Raw genomic sequence first — 26,510 nt, 5'->3', positions numbered from 1 at the left:
GCTTTGCAAGGGATTACATTACGAGGGTTAATTTGGGGATTAAAGTGTTACTTTATATGTTTTTCAGTAAATGGAAATATGTTGTTATTAATGTTAGTGTTTAATGTTCAGTTATGTTAGAGTACTTTCTGTAATGTTTTTGAATTTTGTGGTTACATTATGCAAAAGAGTGGTGATGACTGTGTTTAGGCTGTGGACATCAATAAACTATATATAGGCATAAGTAAAATGTATTATTACTATATAAAAAGTGGTTTTAATTTAATTGAACATAAGTATTTCACTTTCATTGGAAGTAGAGTTAAAGTTAGCTAAAATTATAATGTTGGCAATTTTAGGCAGGACAAAAGATAAATGTAGTTAACCTGACAAATTGTCTCTATTAGGCATGGCAAAACTTTAGTAGGAATGACAATTTGTTTTTGTAGTCTTGACTAAATGATTTTAAGTTCATACAACAATATTAAAACAAATCATTTAAAACAATTATTTGATTTAAAAAATTTAATTCAATTTAAAGTTTTCCTTAATTTAATTAAGTTCATTTAACAGCTTTTTTTTTTTTTTTTTTTGAACAGCTTATTTATCTCTATATACATTTTCATATTGCTTCTCAAAAATGAAAAACCCAAACAAAACATCCTTGAAATAAAGCTCAAAGTCTTTTACAATGAACTTGCAAATATCTTGCCAAAGTTTTCTTGTATGATCACAAAATTGCTGAAAAGATGCAAAAGAGTCTCTGGTTGTGAATCACAGAAAGTAAAATTCACATATCCTTAATTTAAACACACAATGACACAATAAAAGTTTTAACAGGACAATAATGAATAAGCTTAAAAGAAATCTCTTTGACCGTATTTACCAATATATACTTGTTAGGAATAGTCCAAACCTTATTCCACAAAATATTTCCCACTAAGTTGATCCATTTTGAAATGACATAAGGAGTGGAAACACAAAGAAAACAAATCTCTATTATTTTTTTTAACTAGGGTAGCACCAAATACAGTGGCAAACTGTTTAGGAGTAAGAGGAATAGTATAGTGAGAGAAATTCTTGATAGTATTAGTAGAAGTAACTATCCCGAATAAATAATTAACTAACTCAATTGATCCCAAGGTTTTCAGTGATTGACTGGTACTTGTTTCAGCAGTTGCGTAATGCTTATGATCTGCTGAGCAAGAGAAAGTAGGAACCTATGCTACACAATTATAACAGTCCCCCCCCCCCCCCCCCCAAATCTTATTTCAAACATTTTTCCACTTCAAATTTTATTTCAAACATTAGATGTCATTAGATTAGATTATATTAGATAGATTCTAAAAATATCATCACAATGCTGACAACTTTTTTATTTAATTTTTTTATATAAAAGATGCTGATTATAAAAATATTTTGTTTAATTAAAAAAAAAAAAAAGTGAATAAATGCTGTGTTTGTGGTACAGCCGTGGATCAGTTGCGCACTGCAAACACAGCATGAGAAAGCACAAAGGCACTGCAACACGCACCGCAAACAGAGTATGTGTGAAACAGGCACCATAGGCTAGGCTACTACAGTGGTCACAGAAAGCACCGGAAGAGAGATTGTAACAAATAAAGTTCTTACCTTTTTCGAGTAAAATCAATATCACAGAGAACGAATTAAAGAAAAGCTTCATTTGCAGCACGTTTCCCCCATGGTTTTCCTTAATGAATCTGATAAGCATTCTGTTCTTCTGCATTAAAGGCGACGCAGTTCTTTTGCTAATTCAAGTGAAATTAACATGGGAGCCTCCATAATGGAAGGTAGAGTGTGTTGTGAAATCACAGTGCAGTGCTTTATTTTGAGCATGTAACAGTGGGTGCAATGTGCATGCGTAGGCGTATGAGAGAGAAGCTGCTCTGACCTATAGCCTACCCCCAAGTCTCTGCGGAACAACAATTTGTTTCCCAATTTTGGGGAGTTTTCAAATCGGGATAGGTGTTTTTTAAACTATCTAACCAAAAAGAACGGAAACCTAATAAGTGATTCATTTTTTTCTTTCTTGTTATCTCGTGATCACGACTTACATGTTAGAACACACTAGTAGATAAACAGTATGTAGTTGAAAGCATCTACAGTACTGTATGTCCTGTCTCTCCCGACAGAACCATCCGGTGCCTGCAGCGTCCCGTCAGCATATTAATGAATCCCTTGAATTAGATATAAGCATTAGTAAACTGTGATGATGAAGGTCATTGTGCCACATTTAATTCACATATACTCCTTAATTCTTCACATAATTCTGACATTTCACTTTCACAGGTATTGGTATCGACCACTGAAATCTTAGAATTGTGACAAGTGAGAGTTTCATCTGATCTTCTCTCCATCATTTCCAAATACATTTCAAAATATAAAAATAATAAATGTTACATTGTTTTTATTGGGAGCCTCGGCCTGAGTCTGATTTAAGGATGTTCCATGTCCTCCAAAGGAATGTCATTGGGATCATTTGGTGGGTTATCAGCATACACAAACACACAAATACTTAGAATTGTGTTTTATGTTCAGAGGTTTTCAGTTCCTAAATATTAAACACTGTCTTTAAACTGCATCAAACTGTCATCTCCTGTACTTCAGTATTACAAAATTTAAGTATTATGATTTCAATATCACATCTAAAATCCTTAAACTGTTGTATTGGTGTCCCTGGCTTAACAAGAAACTTGCTATCTGACAAAAGTTACACTTTACATTTTTATATGAATTGTTATTTAGTTAATTTGGGAGTTATTTGAGTTTTGATTGCCTCACTGTGTTAAAAATAAAGGACATAAAATGACATTCTGTTGTATTGGTGAATGCATCTTGTGGCGACAGTAAATCACAGCATCAGTTACAACTGCAGAAACCAGCAGAACACCAACAACTATTCCTGCTACAGCTCCTGGAGACAGACCTGAACCTGGAACAGATAAAGACAGACAGACAATGTTAACAGCTCGACTGATAATACACTCAGTATTTAACAATATATTTGACTCATATTTACACCTTCTACATACAGCTTTCTGGTCATAATTTGTATGATATTGATTTAAATAATAAATGGCACTGGCAGTTAAAATCACTATAAGACACTCAACAGAAAACAATATTCACAGGAAAACTGCATTTTTCAAGTTAATAACATTAGTCAAAGTGTCATTGAGTCAAAGTTCGCTTTTTTAAACTGTCCACAACCCATCAGTTATTGGGTTGATTTAAAAATATTGAACTTTTTTTTGTATTCATAAAAGAAAATGCATTTAATGGCTGAATTATACACTCACCATGAGATAAACACTGAATCTCTTCACTCTTATGATACCAAAGCTGTTGTTGATGATGATCTGTAGTTTATAAAGATCCAGTCAGAGATCCAGTCTGATGATCCAGCTTCAGTCTGTCTCTGAATCTCTCTTTACACTGAACATCTGTACAGATCTTACTCTGATCTCCAGTGATTTCAGCGATGAGAGTGTTGTTAAAATACCACATAATCACATCATTTGTGTTTTTTATTACACCAGGATCTAAAGTAACAGATTCTCCTTCCTTCACTTCATCTCATTCAGCAGAAGAAACACCTGAAACACAAACCAACAGATGATTAAATTATAGATGAAAACAACAAATGCCACAACATGAGAGAATGAATGAAATTGCATAAACCATTTCTTAACTTTCGATCTGAAAAGAAACCATTTGTTTTGCACTCAAACCCATTTTACATATTTTACATTAAAGGGCACCTATTATGCCCCTTTTTACAAGATGTAATATTGGTCTTGGGTGTCCCCAGAATGCATTTGTGAAGTTTTAGCACAAAATACCCCACAGTTAATTTATTATAACCATTTGAAAATGTCATTTTTGGGGCCTGTTTTAAAAAGAGCTGTTTTGTGCGTACCACTTTAAATGTAAATGAGCTGCATATCCCCGCCCAGCTGCTGGACCTAGATGATGAAGAGACTCCGGCACAGAATAAACACGAATGAGAATGGACTAAACGTCTCGGAATGGTTATTTGATACATGTATGTAACTTACTTACAAAGTTTTAATCGCGTCCTCTTTGCAATTATGGATGTGCAACACACACACACACACACACACACACACACGAACTGTGATAACGTTCGCGCAATTTTTTTAAACTACACACACACACACACACACACACACACAAATACTGTGATAACGTTTGCTAACGTTAAGTACAAACGATTTATTTATTTTTTTCTTAAGGGGAGGGAGATAGACGTTTATATACTGTCTATGGAGATAGAGCAGACCTTAATTTATTTACATTTGTATTTGCTGCAAAAAAATGATAGCGTAGCCTACGTGACATAAAACAGTCTGACGTTGTTTGTTGAGACATCCTATGACGACGACAATAAATAGCTTTAGACGCATTTGTTGTTGAACTGGCTGACATCGATTGAAATGACTATTTGCTCAAAAATAATAAAATACACTTACTTCTTCTGGAGGTGAAGTTGGATCGCGAACAGTAGGCAACGATCCACACTTGAGGATTAACTTCCTCTTTCACTAAACAGTCAGAAAATGATTCTCGTATTTAGGAAGTTTAAGTGGCGCCTTTTCTTCATAAATAAAATCCATCCGCTGCGTTTTCAGTGGCTCTGATGTCAGTGAAGACTAGTATGTCCATTCTTACATCCCGCAACGGTACAGACACCGGCTGTCGTTGAAACAATGGAGGATGGTGTACAGATCACTGAGGGCGGGGTCTATGCCAAAACCAGATGTCAATCAAATCATGTTGGTGGGGCTTAGCTCATTTCTACGTCACAATGAGGGAAATCTAGAACAGAGTGTTCTGAGACAGTGCTTATGATTTATTGAGATAGTAAAAAAACTACTGGATGGATTTTTATCATTCTAGGGTGGTTTTGCTCACACACTGCCAACACACATTTATGTTCAAACACCATGTAAAAGTGAATTTTGCATAATAGGTGCCCTTTAAATCCTCATTTAAACAGATAATAACAGAAGCTGATCAGAGATGGTGTGATTATACGTTGTCATCTCCCTCTGAGCTCAACTGCAGCTTCCTATGAACAAAATGAACTGTTAAAACTAACAACTTGTCAGTGGAAAAACTGTACGAGATCTGAAAACTGTAAAATTAAAGCTGCAAGCAGCGATGAAAAGGGCCTCGCACCCGTGCCATCGTCACCTGGCGCCTCTAGGAAAACAGAGCACGGTGGGCAGTATGTAAATATAGGAGGACTATGTTAAGGTAATTTGTACTTGTCATACTTCCTGCTACCAGCAGGTGGCGCTATTAATATAACCAAATATGAGCAGTTCAGGACAGGACTCTTATCAAACAAGTGTAGTTAGGGGCAGATTGGACATTGTATGCCTGAGTTACTGCAGGCTGTTTGTGGTTGCCTAGCAACATCAGAACTGTAAGCAATTTTAATATAGAACTTATCTGATGATGCATATATCACCCAAAGGCTGAAATTGGGTGTGCACATCTACATTTGTCAGGCCGCCGAGGACACGACATTCGACGAAAACTCAAGATCTTCGCAATTTAACGTCGCAAAGGCCTTAAGATTACACTCACCAAATTTGAAGAGGATCAGACAAAACTGTAGAAGTTCGTTAAAGTACAACATCAGGAAATGGCAAAAACTGCTCAAAATCTGACAGGAAGTTAAAAATAGCTGACTTCCTGTTGTGTTTAGGGCTATGCTCCAAGAGCACCTGTTTTTAAAAATGGCTTATCTCACACCGTACCAATCGGGCCCTGACTGTTATATATCATATTACCAGTCTTAAACTGGGAACGGAATGCCCGGTTATGCAGGGTCCGGAGTTATGTACGGAGGCGGTTTTGCATCAGGAATCGGTGGATTGTTTAGAGGTCTTTACTGAATGGCTATACCTTTTCTTAGAAGAGGATTCAGAATAGCAAAACCCCACATACAAATATTTTAGTCAGAATAATTGCGCTCCTATTCTATTGCGCTCTGTCTGTTCGGCACATGTACGCGGCGGCGCTCGTTCACGGAAGTTTAGCTTGCAGAAAGCTCGCCCACTCATGACAGCAAACTGGAAATATTGACAGACTCATCACCGGTTGAATTTTTCATAGCAGGGACTGGTGAAGACTACACAGATCTGAATAACACGTTGTTATATACCCGTGTCAAAATAACTAATCCGGATGGATCAGACATTGCAGACGGTGCACCTGTGGGTCTTATCAATTATCCTGGAGCGTCTATATTCTCACAGGTTGATGAATCTTTAGGAGATCGTCTAGTGTCACAGTCGTCCAACACGTATCCCTATAGATGCATTATCAAAGCGCTCAATTATGGGAAAGATACCCTAGAGGGTAACTTTTCTGCTGGACTTTTTTACAAAGATACAGCGGGGCATATGGATGCCACAGATCCTACTGGCGCTAACTCAGGATTGGCAAAGAGGGCCGTGTTCACCAATGCCAGCAGCGTTGTGGAGCTACTAGCACCAATACACAGCGATATATTCTTTCAGCCGAAATTATTATTGAACGGCATTGATATTCGTCTTCGTTTAACTAGAGCAAAAGATGCATTCTGTCGATTATAAGCTAAAATTAATCTCTGCCTCACTGTTTGTGAAAAGAGTCAGCGTTATCGCCAGCCGTGCGTCTGGGGCACGCACAAGCGTTTCTCTCGGCCACGGCCAAATATTCTATAGATCGGGTTTCCAACCATGAAAATCTTTTCCTCAGAATGTTGCCAAAATCTATAATTTTAGCGATGACTGATAACTCAGGGTTTACAGGAGCCTACGACAAATCCGTTCGCCATTAAACATTTTCATCTAGAATATCTGAAGCTCACCTCTGATGGGGTTCATATGGGGACACGCCCCTTTCAGCCACAATATAATTTGTGGAATGCCGTAAGAGAATTTTATCAACTGGTGTCCGCGACAGGCAGACATCTAAAGAATCAATCTATCGCCATTGACAGAGAGGATTTTCTACGTATTTAATCTTACACCCGACGAAGAATGCGGACAGCATGTGTTGCTGAGATAGGGAAATATTAGATTAGAAGCCCATTTTCGAGAGCCTCTAGAGCACACCGTTAATTTTTTAACTTACTCAATTTACGATTCTCTTCTTGAAATATCAAACCAGCAACAGGTGTTAGCGGAGTACTACTGAACGGCTTGAAAATGAACACGGTGCAGCTGACAGGAATTATAGATAGCATTTCCTGTAATGTAAATTTTTAGGGGAGGTCGCCTCAGATTTCCTCCCCAAAGAACCTTTGATAGATGTACGGCCTTATTAATTTGTAATACGGACGAATCGGATGAACCGAGACAACACTGGCTAGGCGTATACATAGATCGAAAAGGTTTCGGTTGTTTTTTTGACAGCTTCGGTAATCCACCGATTGTTTCCCACCGACCATTCTCAATTTTTTAAAAAACAATTCTACACAAGTTCATTATTCTACCTGACAAGTCCAAGATTATACTTCAGTCACCTGTGGACAGCATTGTGTCTTTTTTTCTGTATTATATATCGCAAGGTTTTGAGTATGAAATTATTATGAAATTTTACCATAACGATAATCTGTTGCTTAGCATCACCAAAATGATGCTATGGTGTCTCTTTTTGTGAAAAAAATTAAACCCGTTGTCTGTGATAGTAAAACATTTAAATGTATCCAGTGTGTACAATCAGGTAAAATGTTCCAGTTGTATTAATTTATGTGTAACAAATAAAAGAATATGTGTGCTATGTTGTATTATTTATGTGTCGATATAACGAATAAAACGACTCTTAAACAGATGAAACTGCATTCTTTTTTTATTTTGACATCAGAAAACAATAACACAATATACATCTTTTTAAAAATAATAAAAAAAACACACAAATCGCACAAAACACAAAAAGGTTTTATGAAATACACTAAAATCTCACACATGGTAATATTTGTAAAACAGATAAACATATCCCATCATCACATATTTTTGTTAAAAATTTAACCATTGACTTGCATCTAGTATAGGCAGAGAATGTCTAATAAGGGGAGAACTTCCACTCTCAGTAAACTTCCGGCTTCTGAACTGGTTGCAGTTCCACTCTGGCTCCATATGAGGGCGCTCACAGGACGAGTGCAGAATGAATGGAGGTCTATGGCGCTATACCCCTCAAAATCCACTTTTCTCAAGATATCATTTTTTGTCTAGTAATTTGAATGTTGTATTTGAAAGGAGATGCAAAGAAATTACACATTGCTGGGTGTTAGATTTTTTAGAGTCACTTATTTGCTTTAAAAAGTCTTTTAAAATGTCAATGACATCATACACATCGTACGACCAGAGGCAGAGCCGGATTAACGCTAAGGCAAACTAGGCACGTGCCTAGGGCCCGATTGGCGGGATGGGGCCCAGAGGGACAAAAAAAAAAAAAAAAAAAAAAAAAATGTAAAAAAAAAAAAAAAAGGTACAAATGTCCTATCTACGATTTATTTCAATATTTATAAATTAACTAAAAATAGTGACGATGTTTATCTTAACCATAGACTGTTACATTACTGCAGTTAAACCAATTAATGTGTCCGTTACAAAGCGGGTGCCGGCTTCTGAAAGTATGTGTAACGAACGCATCCATCAGGTGCTGCGAGGCAAAAGCCTAAGCACACAAAGAAGCACAGCTCAAAATGCAGGTGTGTGAGTTGTCGTCATCTATTTTGGAGTGATTGCAATGTATTCTAAATATAAACTTGTACTGTAGATCAGCGTCATTTCTGGAAAAATCATTCACCGCTTTATTACGAGTTTAAAAGAGTGCGAGCGTCATTAACGTGCCCAGACTCGACGCTTTGAATTTGCGCGTACAATGAATAACATCGCGTCTGGAGCTGACTAGTAAAAAAGCTACAAGACGTCTGTATTCTAAGTTAAAAAGCCAACACACAACATTTTTAAATGTTTAAAATAAAGGATCTCATATCTATGGGTCTATCTTTTAAATTCTGCTGATGATTAGATTATACCCTGACATTACGCCAATAATATCAGTTTATATATTTTTTTCTGCTCAGTAGCGATCGTGTCTTTCTCATCACTTGATTTGTGTATAGCATATTTAAGGTAGCAATGCAATATAAAAGCACTTATACTCATCTACTGAAGTGGGATTCTGGAACTGTGAATAAATTGAATAAAACAGCAAAATAACAACAACAACAATAACATCTTCATTAAACAAAAAAGAGATTACCTTAAAGTTTGATTAATATGTACATACAGTACCGGTAAAAGTCTGGACCCATTACTATTTTAATGTTTTTTGAAAGAAGTTCTACAAGCCTGCATTTATTTGATCAAAAAAACAGAAAAAAACAGGAATATTCAGCAAGGATGTGTTATATATATAAAAAGTAATAGTGAAGACTTTTTTAAAACAACTTTTTAATCATCAAAAATCCTGAAAAAAAGTATCACAGGTTATAAAATAAATATTAAGCACCATTTCTAACATTTGATAATAAATCAGAATATTATAAAGTTTTCTGAAGGATCACGTGACACTAAATTCAGCTTTGCATCACAGAAATATAAAGTATAGTAAAATAGAAAACCATTATTTTAAATTTTAATAATATTTCACTGTTATTTTTCTGTGTTTTTGATCAAATAAATCCAGGCTTTATGAGCATAAGAGACTTCTTTCAAAAACATTAAAAATAGTAATGTGTCCAAACTTACTGTGTAAGTAAAAATATACTGCTTTTAAAATTAAATGCTGTATAAATAAAAAGGTTAGGAATCATATTTGTTTCAAGTGTTTTTTTATTGGGGGTGGGGGGCCTCCAACATGAATTTTGCCTAGGGCCTCCTAATGTCTAGAACCGGCCCTGACCAGAGATACTGCTTTATGGCAGTCCTTCAGTCACTCTGGTGCGTTCGCGCTCTGCACTTTCTTTTCTCTCGAGGCATCGACAACACAGCTGACACAGGTAAAATACACGTGCTAGAAGAGCTTTTGTTCCCTTTCGTAAAGGGAACTCCCGCTGCATCGATACTCGATACTTTGGGGAATGCCTTCGGCATGAAGCGTCTGAAGTCTACTATACAACTATTCCAATCTGGATTGGTGCAACGTCATTACGTCAGCCGTGACGTCGCATGTGACGGTGATCCGGAAGCTATAAAACGGTCACAGGAACCAGGAAATGTTAGCTTCTGGTCTTCAGCAAGCGTTCTATGTACAACTTGTCTGTCTTATTTGGTGTTGTCTGTCCGTGAAAAGAGTTTATATTATGGCCGAGAAACAATTTAGGCAGTGTGCGTCCCCTTGCCCGCGTTTTCTCGCTGAGGGTGACACACACTCGCTATGTGTGATTTGTTTGGGAGCGGAGCATGCACAGGCAGCGCTCGAGGGTGCTGCCTGTGCTAACTGTGAGATCATGCCCCTGAGAACGCTCCGCTCCCGGCAAGCTTTATTTGATGAAAGTGGCCAGCCCCGCGATCCCCGTGGATCGGGTCCCGCGTCTGTCGAGGCAGCGCGGCGTCTGCATTCATGGGGATCGCAGAGAGATCTAGTGGATGATGTCGAGACGGCTTCGGCCCTTTCTCGGCATTCTGAAGCTAGTTCTCGTAGTTCCGCTCAGGGTGCGGAAGCCCGCGCTGCGGCTTCTTCCGCCCCAGCAGAGGAACCGATGCTCGAATTATCTGGTTCCGAGGAGCTAGATATTTTGGGCATCGAGGCAGGGGAAGGCGAAAGTTTACCCCATTCCCCTGCCTTTGAGGAGCTGCTAGAGGTTGTGACCAGAGCAGTTAATAAATTAAAGATCGACTGGCCATCTGAGACGCAGGAAGCGACTGTAAAAAGCAAACTCGATGAGCGCTTCCTGCAGTCTCGATCACAACCTCTACGCCGGAGTCTGCCATTTTTTCCCGATCTCCACACCGAGGTGTCGAGATCGTGGAATAAGCCCTTCTCCTCAAGAATATCTAGCCCCAATGTACATCTATATTCGAATATAATGGGTGCTAGGGAGGAGGGCTATGGGATGATGCCCAGGGTTGAAGAGTCGTTTGCATCGCACCTCTCCCCTGACGTTGCGTCATCCCTGCGGGCTCCGGCGCTTCCCACTAAACCCTGCCGTACAACATCGGCTTTGGTTGGGAAGGCATATATGGCGGCAGGTCGGGCTGGTAGTTGTCTGCATACGATGGGGCTGTTGCAGGCATACCAGGCCGACCTCCTCAAGGAGGTGGATGACGGTGGGGAGGTCGCCTACGACGACATTAGAGAGATGCGTCGTGTGGTCGACTTGTCTCTCCGTGCTACCAAGGAGACGGCCCGCGCCATCGGCCGCTCCATGGCAGCACTGGTAGCCACGGAGAGACACTTGTGGCTGAATCTGTCGGGCATCGGGGACAAGGACAGGGCTTGTCTCCTTGATGCCCCGGTTTCGCCTTCTGGCCTTTTCGGCGACGGTGTCAACAATGTCGTCGATAGGTTTCAGGAGGCGAAACGACAGTCAGCCGCATTTAAAGAGCTTATCCCCCGCCGTCGTTCCAGGTCTCGTGGGTCTGCTGCCAGGGGGCAGTCCCACGGGGCCGCCGCCAGCTCCTCACACCTGCTGAGGCAGAAGGAGAGTGTGGCCTCTCGTGCTCCCCCCCAAGGGGCTTGGAGGCAGGGGCAACACTCTCAGCCGAAGCCTTCCAAACCGAAGACAGATCTGAGGACTGTTATTCAGGCGAGGAAGGCTTCGGCTAAGAGGCCGTGACGGGACGTCCAGGCCTCTGAGGGCATCCCCCTCCGCGAGGGCTTTTTAAAACTTCGCTCCGCGGAGCCCTCAGGAAATCGATGTTGCTTCCCGCCGTCAAGTGCGCTTCGGGACGCATCGAATTCTAGCGAATGTATTTCACAGAATGTTCCTATGAAATCTATTATTCTGAAACGTTCGCTACCTCTCACGAGGCCTGTAGAAAAAATGATTCGGTTAGTTCCTGCCAGGAGAGTGCTTCAGGTCACCGAAAATATAAATGAGAATAAAGATGAAACTAGAGATGTGAATGGAACACCTGAGGTTAGTCCTGAGAGACTAATTCCCTTAGCAGATTATTTAGACACCTGGAAGGGTCTTCAAAATATATCTCAGTGGGTCCTGAGTACAGTTGAGAAGGGATATAGAATCCAGTTCCAGTTTAGACCACCCAAATTTAGTGGTGTTATTCAGACGCTGGTATCTCCTGATCAGGCTCAGGTAAAGGAAGATGAAGTGCAGACTCTCCTAGCTAAGGAGGCCATAGAGTATGTGCCCTTAGAGCAGAGGGATTCCGGGTTCTACAGCCGGTACTTCATAGTTCCAAAGAAGGATGGTGGGCTGCGTCCCATTATAGATCTTAGGGTATTGAATAAATCTTTGAGGAGATTTAAGTTCAAGATGTTGACGATACCTATGATCGTTCATCAAATCAGATCCGAGGATTGGTTTGTGACGATAGATCTTAAGGATGCATACTTCCATATTTCCATCATTCCACATCATAGGAAGTTTCTAAGATTTGCTTTTGGGGGAAAAGCTTATCAATATAGAGTTCTTCCTTTCGGCCTAGCCTTATCACCTCGCACCTTTACTAAATGTATGGACGCTTCCCTTGCTCCACTGAGACTTCAGGGGATTCGTATCTTGAATTATATAGATGACTGGCTTATTTTAGCCCAGTCAAAGGAGTTGGCGATTCAACATCGAGATGTTGTTTTGAGTCATTTGAGGTGCTTGGGGTTGAGACTCAATGTGAAGAAGAGTTCATTAACTCCTCTTCAGAGGACTACGTTCCTGGGAGTAGAGTGGGACTCAATTACGATGCGGGCACAATTGTCTCCTGCTCGTATTAATACTATTTTAAACACAATGAAGAGTATTAGGTTAGGCCAGGCTATCACTGTCAAACACTTTCAAAGAGTTTTGGGTCTTATGGCTGCAGCTTCCACGGTAGTACCCTTTGGTCTGCTCCATATGAGGGCCTTGCAGTGGTGGCTCAGGAACAAGGGATTTTCTCCTCTGGGAAACCCTTTTCGTACGATCAGAGTTACGTGCAGATGCCTTCGTTCTCTTGTCGTATGGAAGAAGCCATGGTTCCTGTCTCAGGGCCCGGTGTTGGGAGCACCATGTCAGAGAAAAACTCTGACTACGGATGCGTCCCGCACGGGCTGGGGTGCGGTTATGGAGGGCCGTTACACCCGAGGTACTTGGAAGGACCATCATCTCTCATGGCATATTAATCGCTTGGAGATGTTGGCTGTGTTTTTTGCCCTGAGGCACTTCCTTGTGGACCTCAGAGGCCATCATGTTCTTGTTAGGACAGACAATGTGTCGGTGGTCTCTTATATCAACCGCCAAGGAGGTTTGAGATCTCGCCCTCTTTGTAGACTGGCGTATCAAATTCTTCTTTGGTCCCAGGACAAATTTCTCTCTGTCAGATCTATTTATATTCCTGGGGTTGAAAATAGGGGAGCAGACATCCTGTCGAGGCAGGGGCTGAGGCCCGGGGAATGGAGGCTCCACCCTAAAGTGGTTGAGCTTATATGGAGGGAGTTTGGCCGGGCGGAGGTTGACCTGTTCGCTTCTCATGAGAACTCTCATTGCCCGCTCTGGTACTCTCTCTCACATCCAGCTCCTTTGGGCTTGGATGCCATGGTACAGATGTGGCCGAGGTCACGTCTGTACGCTTTTCCCCCGATCGCTCTGCTCCCTGGGGTTCTAGAAAGGGTCAGGAGGTACGGAGTGAGACTACTCCTTGTAGCTCCGTACTGGCCGGCCCGAATTTGGTTTTCGGACCTTATTAGTCTCCTGGAGAGTCCTCCATGGAAAATTCCTATTAGGAGAGATCTTCTGTCTCAGGCTGATGGTATATTATTTCATCCCCGACCAGAGTTATGGAGACTATGGGTCTGGCCCCTGAGGGGGTCCCACCCATAATTAGGTTGCCCTTTCCACCGAGGTGGTCAGGACATCCATACTAGAACCCCACTCTACTAGGAACTAAACAATTAAGTTAGGGAGGGCATCGAACCCAGTGTATTACTGCCCACTGGCTTCAGTTCTGGTGTTCCATCCCGCTCTCTAACGGGATCTCCTGTTCATGCTTAGGGCCTCTGTGGCGGCCTCAGTGCCCTCCGCAAGCCTCTAGGGGTGTTCTCGAAAGGACGTTCCCACTGAAACTCCATGTTCCTGTAGATTGGAGGATGAATCCTGTCATCCAGCCTATTGGCATCAGGCTGATGGGTTATCCCTGGCACCCATCATGTCCTGTGGGTGAGGTATACATATATATATTTGAGATGTATAAGTATATATAGGAGAATCTATCGAGTCTGCTTCCTGCTCGTCTTACTCCCTGGAAGAGTGGTGGTGCTGCCCCCTCTTACTTGCGAGTGTGGGAGCCACTCTACATTTTTGTTGCCCCGGTACCGAGGTGCCGGTAGGCGATATCATGATTCTTCAGGTTTTCCATCCTCCATCGCATGTGTCGGATGGTCAAGGTCGTAGCCTTTGAGGTTCCTATGCTAGGCCTCGGGCTGGGAGGAGTTAATCCATCTAGTAATGTATCAAGGGTTAGGAGATATTCCCCTCTATCAAGTAGACAGTGGGTTATCTGCAGAAACCACTTATAATTGAAATATAAGGTGCGCTTTTGCCTTCACCTTTTATCTTATACTTTCTACTGTCCGGGGTTTTTCCCTTTCCACGAGGTCAGTTGAGCCTCCGGCTCCTCACCTCCCCTTCTTACACCAAATCTTACGACAAGCTAGTTTGGATCTACCCTCTACTCTTTTTATTGTCCTTGAGTGTACCAGATCTTTGTACCAGGGCATTTTTCTCTCAGTGTGGCGGCGTGGGTATTTGTTCCCCAAAGTATCGAGTATCGATGCAGCGGGAGTTCCCTTTACGAAAGGGAACGTCTCGGGTTACGTATGTAACCCTCGTTCCCTGAGTAGGGAACGAGACGCTGCATCCCTCGGCCACACTTTTCGCGCCCCTGAGAACGACTTGCTTTGACCAATTAGAAGCTAACATTTCCTGGTTCCTGTGACCGTTTTATAGCTTCCGGATCACCGTCACATGCGACGTCACGGCTGACGTAATGACGTTGCACCAATCCAGATTGGAATAGTTGTATAGTAGACTTCAGACGCTTCATGCCGAAGGCATTCCCCAAAGTATCGAGTATCGATGCAGCGTCTCGTTCCCTACTCAGGGAACGAGGGTTACATACGTAACCCGAGACGTTTTGTTGTTTTAAAAGACCACGCCGAAAATAAATAAAATGCCACGATGCCATCAAGCGGTATCTCTGGTCGTAATCAGTCCTTCACTGACCAATCAGCGTTCATTAGCTGAATGCTAGCCTGTTATGGGCAACAACAACTCAACCTGTAAAAAAATCGAAAGGACATAAGTACTCGTTCATTCAACTTTCGACCTATAACCCATGTTGAACTTGCAAAACCTACAGTCAAATCTGAGATTTCGCAATGGCAATCGGGTGAAAGAGACAAATTTAGCCGTCTAGCTCCATAGACTCCCATTCATTTTGCACTCATGGCGATCGCCCCTAGTGGAACTCTGGTGGAACTACAACCAAAATTCGGTACAATAGGGCTTAATAGGGAGTGGCCAGGCTGATTAAAAACATTAGGCTTGTTCAACTTCATGCAGCTCTGCGCAGACCGATCGGCAGCTGACTTGAAGCAGTGCATGCCGGTTAGAAATTTTGTCCGACTTGATCCAGCACCGACGTCACGTGACTGTGCCATCAAAGTACCGCGAGAGCGATTCAAGAGTAGCCGGAGAACTCAGCCAGCGCAGCTTCTCAAGAGCGGCTGCACGAGGGCGGATGACGACACAGCTGTTCCACGATTGGCCATATCCATTGCATGACAACGATCACATGTGTTGCGTGTTTATTCAAACACCTTTAGTTCCTCTAAAGCTCACAAATCAGTTTTTTATAACAGTAAACACTCTTTTCATGTAGTTGCGATGTTATATTGTGTCATGTTTATCAAAATAAAACTGATTAAAAAACGTAGACTCCACTTCATTGATAGTAGCTTATGTTGAACTTTATTCTTGTTCAAACAGACGCTGTGTGAAGCAGTACATAAAGTATTGAATGAAAATGTCTCTGAAACATTATTTGGCAAATATTGCATTTATTTCACTTCAGCTGTGGCAAAGTATGCAAACACCACGTGAGCGGTCACCACAGGAAATCAGAAAGTGTCCAACTTCACGTCTCCGTTTGCAGCTCCTCCCCTCCTGCACGCGGCTACTCTTGCCGATCGGGTGCATCCAGCCGCAGCCGATGTCGAACACACCTAACATCATCACTGGTGTGAGGTGTTTTTTCAAAGTTTTCGTAGCTACACTGCCAAAACCATCCCCGGTTGTTTTTCATTTAAGCGATTCAATTGTGCGACTTGCCGATTGGTCACGGTCGAGTAAGGTATGTTTTATCCTGCAAAGCATCCAGAAATTCACGCCAACCTATCGGACGTCGGTCGACATGTATCATCTGAGGCAATGTTACGCTTTTCAGCAGATCAAACACGTGGGATCCCGGAATGATTACTTCCAAATCTCTTTTGCCGTAATTTTGTTCTAGGAGTAACATAATAATATTTAATTATACAAATGATTTAATAGATAAAATATGATAGAGCAAAAAAAAAAAAAAATGCATTTTACCGGTATCTTCGAAAGAGTTTACACATGAGCTGGAACACGAATAATCTCTTGCGTGTAAATCCGAGAATCGCTTCTTGTATGGTCCGCTGGCTGACTCTTGACAATCCGTCGTAGATATACACTCATCCGGAATGTTTTGTTCTGGAAAATAACATTTATTATTTAAAAAATTCAACAAATAAAAATTATGATGAGAAAAAAAAAAAAATGTTAGTCATCACACACCCTCGCCAGGAAAGCTTATTTGCTCCCCATTGAGTGTATCATATCCCCTGTAAACTTCTCTGAGGCGCTTTATCCATCTTCCGGTAGCATAGTGTTGTGTTCGCGCGGTAGAAAACGTAGCTCTGTCACTGGTTGGAGGTTCCTGATTCGCTTCGCATATGTCAGACACACTGCATTCAACAGCTGGAGAAGTTTCTGTCTGTATGCAGACATACTGTTCAGGCGTACTCCAAGGTGTGATGTCATCGTATGTGTCATTGGACAATTCTGGTGACGCATCGGGGGTGCCGTCCAATGGTCGTGTAGATACCTCTACTGTGTGGATAGGCGTCTGTGACGGGGGGGCTTCTGGAATATCTGCCGAATTATTGTTTCGACTGTTAGGTCTTTTTCTTTTAAAAGTAAAAAAAAAAAAAAAAAAAAAAACAACAACAAAAAAACGATACAACAAAATACATCACTCACCTTGAAAAAAATCCACTGGCGAGACACCCTCTGGAAAGGATTTGTCATCTAAACCCAAACAAATATAATCTCTTGCGTGTAAATCCGAGAATCGCTTCTTGCATGGTCCGCTGGCTGACTCTTGACAATCCGTCGTAGATATACACTCATCCGGAAAGTTTTGTTCTGAAAAATAACATTTATTATTTAAAAAATTCAACAAATAAAAATTATGATGCGAAAAAAAAATAAAAAAATGTTAGTCATCACACACCCTCGCCAGGAAAGCTTATTTGCTCCCCATTGAGTGTATCATATCCCCCGTAAACTTCTCTGAGGCGCTTTATCCCTCTTCCGGTGGCACAGTGTTGTATTCGCGCGGTAGAAAACGTAACTCTGTCACTGGTTGGAGGTTCCTGATTTGCTTCGCATATGTCAGACACACTGCATTCAACAGCTGGAGAAGTTTCTGTCTGTATACAGACATACTGTTCAGGCGTACTCCAAGGTGTGATGTCATCGTATGTGTCATTGGACAATTCTGGTGACGCATCGGGGGTGCCGTCCAATGGTCGTGTAGATACCTCTACTGTGTGGATAGGCGTCTGTGACGGGGGGGCTTCTGGAATATCTGCCGAATTATTGTTTCGACTGTTAGGTCTTTTTCTTTTTAAAGTAAAAAAAAAAAAACAAAAAAAAAAAAACGATATAACAAAATACATCACTCACCTTGAAAAAAATCCACTGGCGAGACACCCTCTGGAAAGGATTTGTCATCTAAACCCAAACAAATATAATCTCTTGCATGTAAATCCGAGAATCGCTTCTTGCATGGTCCGCTGGCTGACTCTTGGCAATCCGTCGTAGATATACACTCATCCGGAAAGTTTTGTTCTGAAAAATAACATTTATTATTTTAAAAATTCAACAAATAAAAATTATGATGAGAAAAAAAAAAAAAGTTAGTCATCACACACCCTCGCCAGGAAAGCTTATTTGCTCCCCATTGAGTGTATCATATCCCCCGTAAACTTCTCGGAGGCGCTTTATCCCGCTTCCAGTAGCATAGTGTTGTGTTCGCGCGGTAGAAAACGTAGCTCTGTCACTGGTTGGAGGTTCCTGATTTGCTTTGCATATGTTAGACACACTGCATTCAACAGCTGGAGAAGTTTCTGTCTGTATGCAGACATACTGTTCAGGCGTACTCCAAGGTGTGATGTCATCGTATGTGTCATTGGACAATTCTGGTGACGCATCGGGGGTGCTGTCCAATGGTCGTGTAGATACCTCTACTGTCTGTGATGGGGGGGCTTCTGGAATACAGTGGGGCAAAAAAGTATTTAGTCAGCCACCACTTGTGCAAGTACTCCCACTTAAAAAGATGAGAGAAGCCTGTAATTTTCATCATAGGTACACTTCAACTATGAGAGTCAAAATGAGGGGGAAAAAATCCAGAAAATCACATTGTAGGATTTTTAATGAATTAATTGGTAAATTCCTCTGTAAAATAAGTATTTGGTCACCTACAAACAGGCAGGATTTCTGGCTCTCACAAACCTGTAACTTCTTCTTTAAGAGGCTCCTCTGTCCTCCACTTGTTACCTGTATTAATGGCACCTGTTTGAACTTGTTATCAGTATAAAAGACATCTGTCCACAACCTCAAACAGTCAAACTCCAAACTCCACTATGGCCAAGACCAAAGAGCTGCTGTGTAACAAAATTAGCTCAAAGGGGAAATATTACTAATAATCCATAATTACCAATTATGATTAATTATTAATATTTGGGTCGGTTAATTAGATTAACTTTGAGGTAAGACAAATTAATATTGCAATCAATTAATCAGTTCCAACGAACTCTTCGATTATTCATTTATTCGATTATTCATTTATTAAAAGTGTATCTTTCAGGGTCATTGAAAAATAATTATTTCTTATCGTGTACAGCAATTAGAGCATGTAACAGGATCAAAATCGTAAAAGGGACTTTGTATGCAAACAGAGAATCAGAAACCAAATGCATAATTGTGCACAAGTTTTATTAACTAAATCACAAACATGACTAAACTAAACAAACACACAAACATACATACATTCATCCATACATGCATAGGTAAAGGGGGTGAGTGATGTGGAACCGGAAGCAGGAAATAGAACTATGGAAAAGATCTATTTAACATTGAAAAGAACCATAAGCTTATCTTCAGAACACCTCATTCAAGTATACTTGCATGGCAGTTGCAATCGTGGACAATTCTTGAAGTGGTTGAAGAATGAATTCGTTGTTTGTTCGACACTGTTCTCATAGCTAAAGTGCAGATTGTGGCCTGCCAGCCCTGGGCCGGAGAGGACACGCAGAGCAAATGGTGGGAGTTGTGATGGACTTCTTCTGCATTGAATGAAGATGTGGAACTCCTGAGGTTGTCCTTGATGCTGTTGTGGTGGAGAGAGAGAGAGTTCTCTCTCTCCAGATGAGCACATGGCTGTTGTGAGTCGAGGCCTGCCGAGGGCACGCTGGACGTCCCGTGGCATCCTGAAGTGCCGAGAAGGCCAAGAGTTGATGGTTGACCGTTCAGTGATGGTAGGTTTGCTGTTTTGCAGTCTGAAGAAAAGTCTGACTAGGCAAGGCAGATGGCATCAGGCCTGTTGGATCCAGGGCCCTGGGCCCCAGTGGGGGGAGGGGTTCTCTTCCCCCCCAGTAACCAGAAGCAGTGTTGTAGTCGGATGAGAAGCGCTGAGAGAAGGCAGGGCTAACGGAACGGCCTTTTAAAGCTTAACAAAAGGCACACCTTGCAGGCGGTCTTAAACCAACCAGAAAGAGGGAATTTCTGGCGGGAGTTTCCTTTGTGTGAAAGATTTACGACACCGTCTCAAGTACTCTTTTCTGTTCATTAATACTCAGATAGATATAACAAATCAACACTGCATTCTAAGAGAAGGTGATGTACATCAAAGTGTGAGTCATTAAATGAGGATTAATTAGATAGGAGATGACACAGGTAAGGTTACATTGACCGTTGGTTGTATAATAAAATACATACCATAGTGTATACATAACAGGACACAAAACATCACAATCATTCACACAGTTTCTGGGATGCACGTTCATTTCTAGATCAGTTTGTTTCTGATTAATGCAACGAAGTCTGCATGGAAGATTATTTCTGTCTCCCCATTGTCTCTCTCTTGCACATGCGGCCAAATTCTTTTGGATCGTAAAACTCTCTGTGTTTCCTGTAACAAGACACCGTTCTGCCAGTGTGTTAGCTTCATTTGGGATGTTAGTCTTTGGTGAAAGTTTCACAATGAGTTTGCTGGATTATTCATTAAATAAATGAATTGTGTTTGTCCGATTGGTCCAGACACTACAGCTGTCAACGGACACCAGAAACAAAATTGTAGACCTGCACCAGGCTGGGAAGACTGAATCTGCAATAGGTAAGCAGCTTAGTGTGAAGAAATCAACTGTGGGAGCAATTATTAGAAAATGGAAGACATACTGATAATCTCCCTTGATCTGGGGCTCCATGCAAGATCTCACCCCGTGGGGTCAAAATGATCACAAGAACGGTGAGCAAAACTCCCAGAACCACACGGGGGGACTTAGTGAATGACCTGCAGAGAGCTGGGACCAAAGTAACAAAGGCTACCATCAGTAGCACACTACGTCGCCAGGGACTCAAATCCTGCAGTGCCAGACGTGTCCCCCTGCTTAAGTCAGTTCATGTCCAGGCCCATCTAAAGTTTGCTGCATTTGGATGATCCAGAAGAGGATTGGGAGAATGTCATAGGGTCAGATGAACTTTTTGGTAAAAACTCAACCTGTTGTGTTTGGAGGAGAAAAAATGCTGAGTTGTATCCAAAGAACACCATACCTACTGTAAAGCATGGGGGTGGAAACATCATGCTTTGGGGCTGTTTTTCTGCAAAGGGACCAGGACGACTGATCCGTGTAAAGGAAAGAATGAATGGGGCCATGTATCGTGAGATTTTGAGTGAAAACGTCCTTCCATCAGCAAGGGCATTGAAGATGAAACATGGTTGGGTCTTTCAGCATGACAATGATCCCAAACACACCGCCCGGGCAACGAAGCATTTCAAGGTCCTGGAGACTCCAGATCTCAACCCCATAGAAAATCTTTGGAGGGAGTTGAAAGTCCGTGTTGACCAGCGACAGCCCCAAAACATCACTGCTCTAGAGGAGATCTGCATGGAGGAATGGGCCAAAATACCAGCAACAGTGTGTGAAAACCTTGTGAAGACTTACAGAAAACGTTTGACCTCTGTCATTGCCAACCAAGAGTATACAACAAAGTATTGAGATGAACTTTTGTTGTTGACCAAATACTAATTTTCACCATAATTTGCAAATAAATTCTTTAAAAATCAGACAATGTGATTTTCTGGATTTTTTTTTTCTCATTTTGACTCTCATAGTTGAGGCATACCTATGATGAAAATTACAGGCCTCTCTCATCTTTTTAAGTGGGAGAACTTGCACAATTGGTGGCTGACTAAATACTTTTTGCCCCACTGTATCTGCCGAATTATTGTTACGACTGTTAGGTGTTTTTATTTAAAAAAAAAAAAAAAAAAAAAAAACGATATAACAAAATACATCACTCACCTTGAAAACAATCCACTGGCGAGACACCCTCTGGAAAGGATTTGTCATCTAAACCCAAACAAATATAATCTCTTGCGTGTAAATCCGAGAATCGCTTCTTGTATGGTCCGCTGGCTGACTCTTGACAATCCGTCATAGATATACACTCATCCGGAAAGTTTTGTTCTGGAAAATAACATTTATTATTTTAAAAATTAAACAAATAAAAATTATGATGAGACAATAAAAAAAAAAAAAAAAATGTTAGTCATCACACACCCTCGCCAGGAAAGCTTATTTGCTCCCCATTGAGTGTATCATATCCCCCGTAAACTTCTCGGAGGCGCTTTATCCCTCTTCCGGTAGCACAGTGTTGTATTCGCGCGGTAGAAAACGTAGCTCTGTCACTGGTTGGAGGTTCCTGATTCGCTTCGTATATGTCAGACACACTGCATTCAACAGCTGGAGAAGTTTCTGTCTGTATGCAGACATACTGTTCAGGCGTACTCCAAGGTGTGATGTCATCGTATGTGTCATTGGACAATTCTGGTGACGCATCGGGGGTGCCATCCAATGGTCGTGTAGATACCTCTACTGTGTGGATAGGCGTCTGTGATGGGGGGGCTTCTGGAATATCTGCCGAATTATTGTTACGACTGTTAGGTCTTTTTCTTTTTAAAGTAAAAAAAAAAAAAAAAAAAAAAAAAAAACGATATAACAAAATACATCACTCACCTTGAAAAAAATCCACTGGCGAGACACCCTCTGGAAAGGATTTGTCATCTAAACCCAAACAAATATATAATAAATATTATTGTCGGAAATCATCCATACATTTTTTAATAAAAGATTGTTGTAAAATACTCACAAAGCTCATTCAGAATTTGTGGCAAATCTTCATCAAAATATAGGTCCGATAAAGTCCCTTCCATTTCATGTTGACCTCCAGCCATTTTTGTAGGGATTGCGATCCAGTGACTCACTTGAAGTAATACTGCTTAAATGAGAATAGTCTGGCTCATTTTTAAAGATCGCTCGACGCAATTTCAAAAACACTTTTTTCCCGCCTCATCTTTCTTTCAAAGAAAGCCTTCATCTCCACATATAATAAAACATACAGGATAACACCACATGGGATCAAAACATCAATGTAGACATTGCGACGCCGTGTGTGTGTGTGGGATGAGGTGAAACAAGGAGAATTGAAACATTTATAAATGGAAATAAAAAAAGATATAAATGATACATTTTTCAACTGATTAAAATGAGTTAAAGTAGTAAAAAAATAATACAAACTGATACTTATTTTGCATATACGCCACGGAGATAACTATCTATCTTAAATTTAAAATAAACCACTCAGGTGAGTGTCACTCTGTGGGGGTGGTATGGGGGTGTGATGGGTATGTGCGTGTGTGTGTGTGTGTGTGTGTGTGTGTGTGTGTGTGTGTGTGTGTGTGTGTGTGTGTGGCTGAGCCACCGCGAGGGCTGTGCAACCCTTACAGATCTTAAAATGTTAGAAAACAGGACAGTACTTGTCTGATGTCTGATTTTTTAATAACTTTTAGAGAAATGCAATTTAAACTTTTTTTCATTGTTGTTTTAACGTTTTTTAATTTTCATACATTGTTTTAAAAGTGATTTTGAACACTTCAAATGTAATGAAAGTACAAGTGTCTTCTTTAAAAAAAAAACCCTGAACCCATTTGAACACCTGTCTATCAGCTAGAATTCTGACCCTCAAAGACCTGTTAGTCTGCCTTTAAAATGTCCACCTCCACTCCATTTATTATCCTAAATTAGATGCACCTGTTTGAGGTTGTTAGCTGCATAAAGACACCTGTCCACCCCATACAATCAGTAAGAATCCAACTACTAACATGGCCAAGACCAAAGAGCTGTCCAAAGACACTAGAGACAAAACTGTACACCTCCACAAGGCTGGAAAGGGCTACGGGGAAATTGCCAAGCCGCTTGGTGAAAAAAGGTCCACTGTTGGAGCAATCATTAGAAAATGGAAGAAGCTAAACATGACTGTCAATCTCCCTCGGACTGGGGCTCCATGCAAGATCTCACCTCGTGGGGTCTCAATGATCCTAAGAAAGGTGAGAAATCAGCCCAGAACTACACGGAAGGAGCTGGTCAATGACCTGAAAAGAGCTGGGACCACCGTTTCCAAGGTTACTGTTGGTAATACACTAAGACGTCATGGTTTGAAATCATGCATGGCGCGGAAGGTTCCCCTGCTTAAACCAGCACATGTCAAGGCCCATCTTAAGTTTGCCAATGACCATTCGGATGATCCAGAGGAGTCATGGGAGAAAGTCATGTGGTCAGATGAGACCAAAATAGAACTTTTTGGTCATAATTCCACTAAACGTGTTTGGAGGAAGAAGAATGATGATGATTACCATACCAAGAACACCATCCCTACTGTGAAGCATGGGGGTTGTAGCTTTGGGGGTGTTTTTCTGCACATGGGACAGGGCGACTGCACTGTATTAAGGAGAGGATGACCAGGGCCATGTATTGCGAGATTTTGGGGAACAACCCCCTTCCCTCGAGGCTGGGTCTTCCAACATGACAATGACCCAAAGCACACAGCCAGGATAACCAAGGAGTGGCTCTGTAAGAAGCATATCAAGGTTCTGGCGTGGCATAGCCAGTCTCCAGACCTAAACCCAATAGAGAATCTTTGGAGGGAGCTCAAACTCCGTGTTTCTCAGCGAAAGCCCAGAAACCTGACTGATCTAGAGAAGATCTGTGTGGAGGAGTGGGCCGAAATCCCTCCTGCAGTGTGTGCAAACCTGGTGAAAAACTACAGGAAACGTTTGACCTCTGTAATTGCAAACCAAGGCTACTGTACCAAATATTAACATTGATTTTCTCAGGTGTTCAAATACTTATTTGCAGCTGTATCATACAAATAAATAGTTAAAAAATCATACATTGGATTTTTTCTTTTTTTAGATTATGTCTCTCACAGTGGACATGCACCTACGCTGACAATTTCAGACCCCTCCATGATTTCTAAGTGGGAGAACTTGCAAAATAGCAGGGTGTTCAAATACTTATTTTCCTCACTGTATATTATTTTTGAACAATTTTACACTGAACAAAAACAAAACACACATAAAGAATGGGGTTGGGCTGAATGGGGGAGCGTGGGAAAAACCGGCCAGTGCCCGTGTTCAGTCCATAAGTGGGAGGGAAGGAGATGTCCAAACCGGAAGTGGGAGGGGCAGCAAAGGGGCAAGCTCTTTTTATTGGTGCAATAAACCTCTCACTTTGATGAGTTGTGCACCTTTAACTCTCTCTACTGTTACTGCATTCAGATATCAAACACAGACATTAAAGAATACATGAAAAAAACATTTCAGTAATCACACTGGTAACTTCTATAACAAAGTAAAATCTCCAGAGAAGTCATTTAACTCATTTGATATTTAGAACGAAAAATATTGATTAATACCTTGATTATAACATATACATTGAAGCAGCAGTGGATTCCAATCCACCCCCTTCACTACCAGTGACAGCGCCGAGGAAAAGGGCTACGAAAAGCTTCCTCCACGGGACAAAGCCATTGCCGCCACGTCCAGTGGAGGGAGCTTCTCGTAGCCCTTTTGTAGCTTTCCATGCTCCAGTGGCTGGCCAATCAGTGGACAGGAACAACCTGGTTGTTCGCTTTCTGAAGGACTCTAAGCGACTAAATCCTCCTCGCCCTGTCACGATCCCCACATGGGACTTGTCCACTGTCCTGAAGGCCCTCAGGGGCCCTCCTTTCGAGCCACTCCAGCTGGCCGACTTGCGTCCCTTCTCGCTAAAGACTGCCCTCCTGCTAGCTCTAGCATTGGTCAAGCGAGTGGGTGACTTGCAAGCGCTCTCTGTGAGCCCTTCCTGCCTTTAGTTCGGGCCTAACGACTGCAAGGTCATCCTCTAATCAAGACACAGATATGTGCCCAAAGTGCTCTCCACTCCTTTCAGAGCACAGGTTACTTCTCTCTCTTCTTTTTCCCCAACTGTGGAAGAGCAGGAGTCTCATTTATTCTGCCCCGTTCGGGCTTTAAGAGTATATATTGAGCGCTCGGCCCCGTTTAGGCAGTCTGAGCAGCTTTTCATGTGCTTGGGCAGCCGCACCAAAGGTCTTCCGGTCATGAAGCAGAGGCTATCCCACTGGATATTAGACATGATTACCTTGGTTTGGACTTCCATGGGTCTACAATGCCTCATCAGAAGTGAAGCACACTCATGCTGCATGACTTGCCGTATTGTTGCTTCAGTAGTACTCATTCCCGTTATCTCATCGAACCGTTACGTTAGTAGTATGAGTAAGCATGCATGAATCACAAATGTATCACTCCTTTGAGTTGATTCTGTTCAAAAACTTGATCAACAAGTTGGCAAAACTGTCTCAATTGGTTCACGAATCATTTTGAATTATTTGTTCAGTTCCC

The 26,510-nt window shown here is 41.5% G+C and overlaps 1 protein-coding gene and 1 long non-coding RNA gene across 2 annotated transcripts in view; one reads left to right on the top strand and one right to left on the bottom strand.

Moving 5' to 3' along the window:
- Nucleotides 1-2,497, top strand: part of LOC307169900 — a 351,093-nt gene extending 348,596 nt beyond the window's left edge. Inside the window, exon 4 of the long non-coding RNA XR_013823233.1 lies at nucleotides 2,462-2,497. This is a non-coding gene — a long non-coding RNA (uncharacterized lncRNA). The remainder of the gene's footprint in view (nucleotides 1-2,461) is intronic.
- Nucleotides 1-26,510, bottom strand: part of LOC307169827 (cell adhesion molecule CEACAM1-like) — a 444,926-nt gene that overhangs the window by 348,580 nt on the left and 69,836 nt on the right. The window lies entirely within an intron of this gene.

Source organism: Squalius cephalus (genome assembly GCF_949319135.1).
Source record: "Squalius cephalus genome assembly, chromosome: 13".
Lineage (NCBI taxonomy): Eukaryota > Metazoa > Chordata > Actinopteri > Cypriniformes > Leuciscidae > Squalius > Squalius cephalus.
This window is presented reverse-complemented; position numbering and strand designations above follow the sequence as displayed.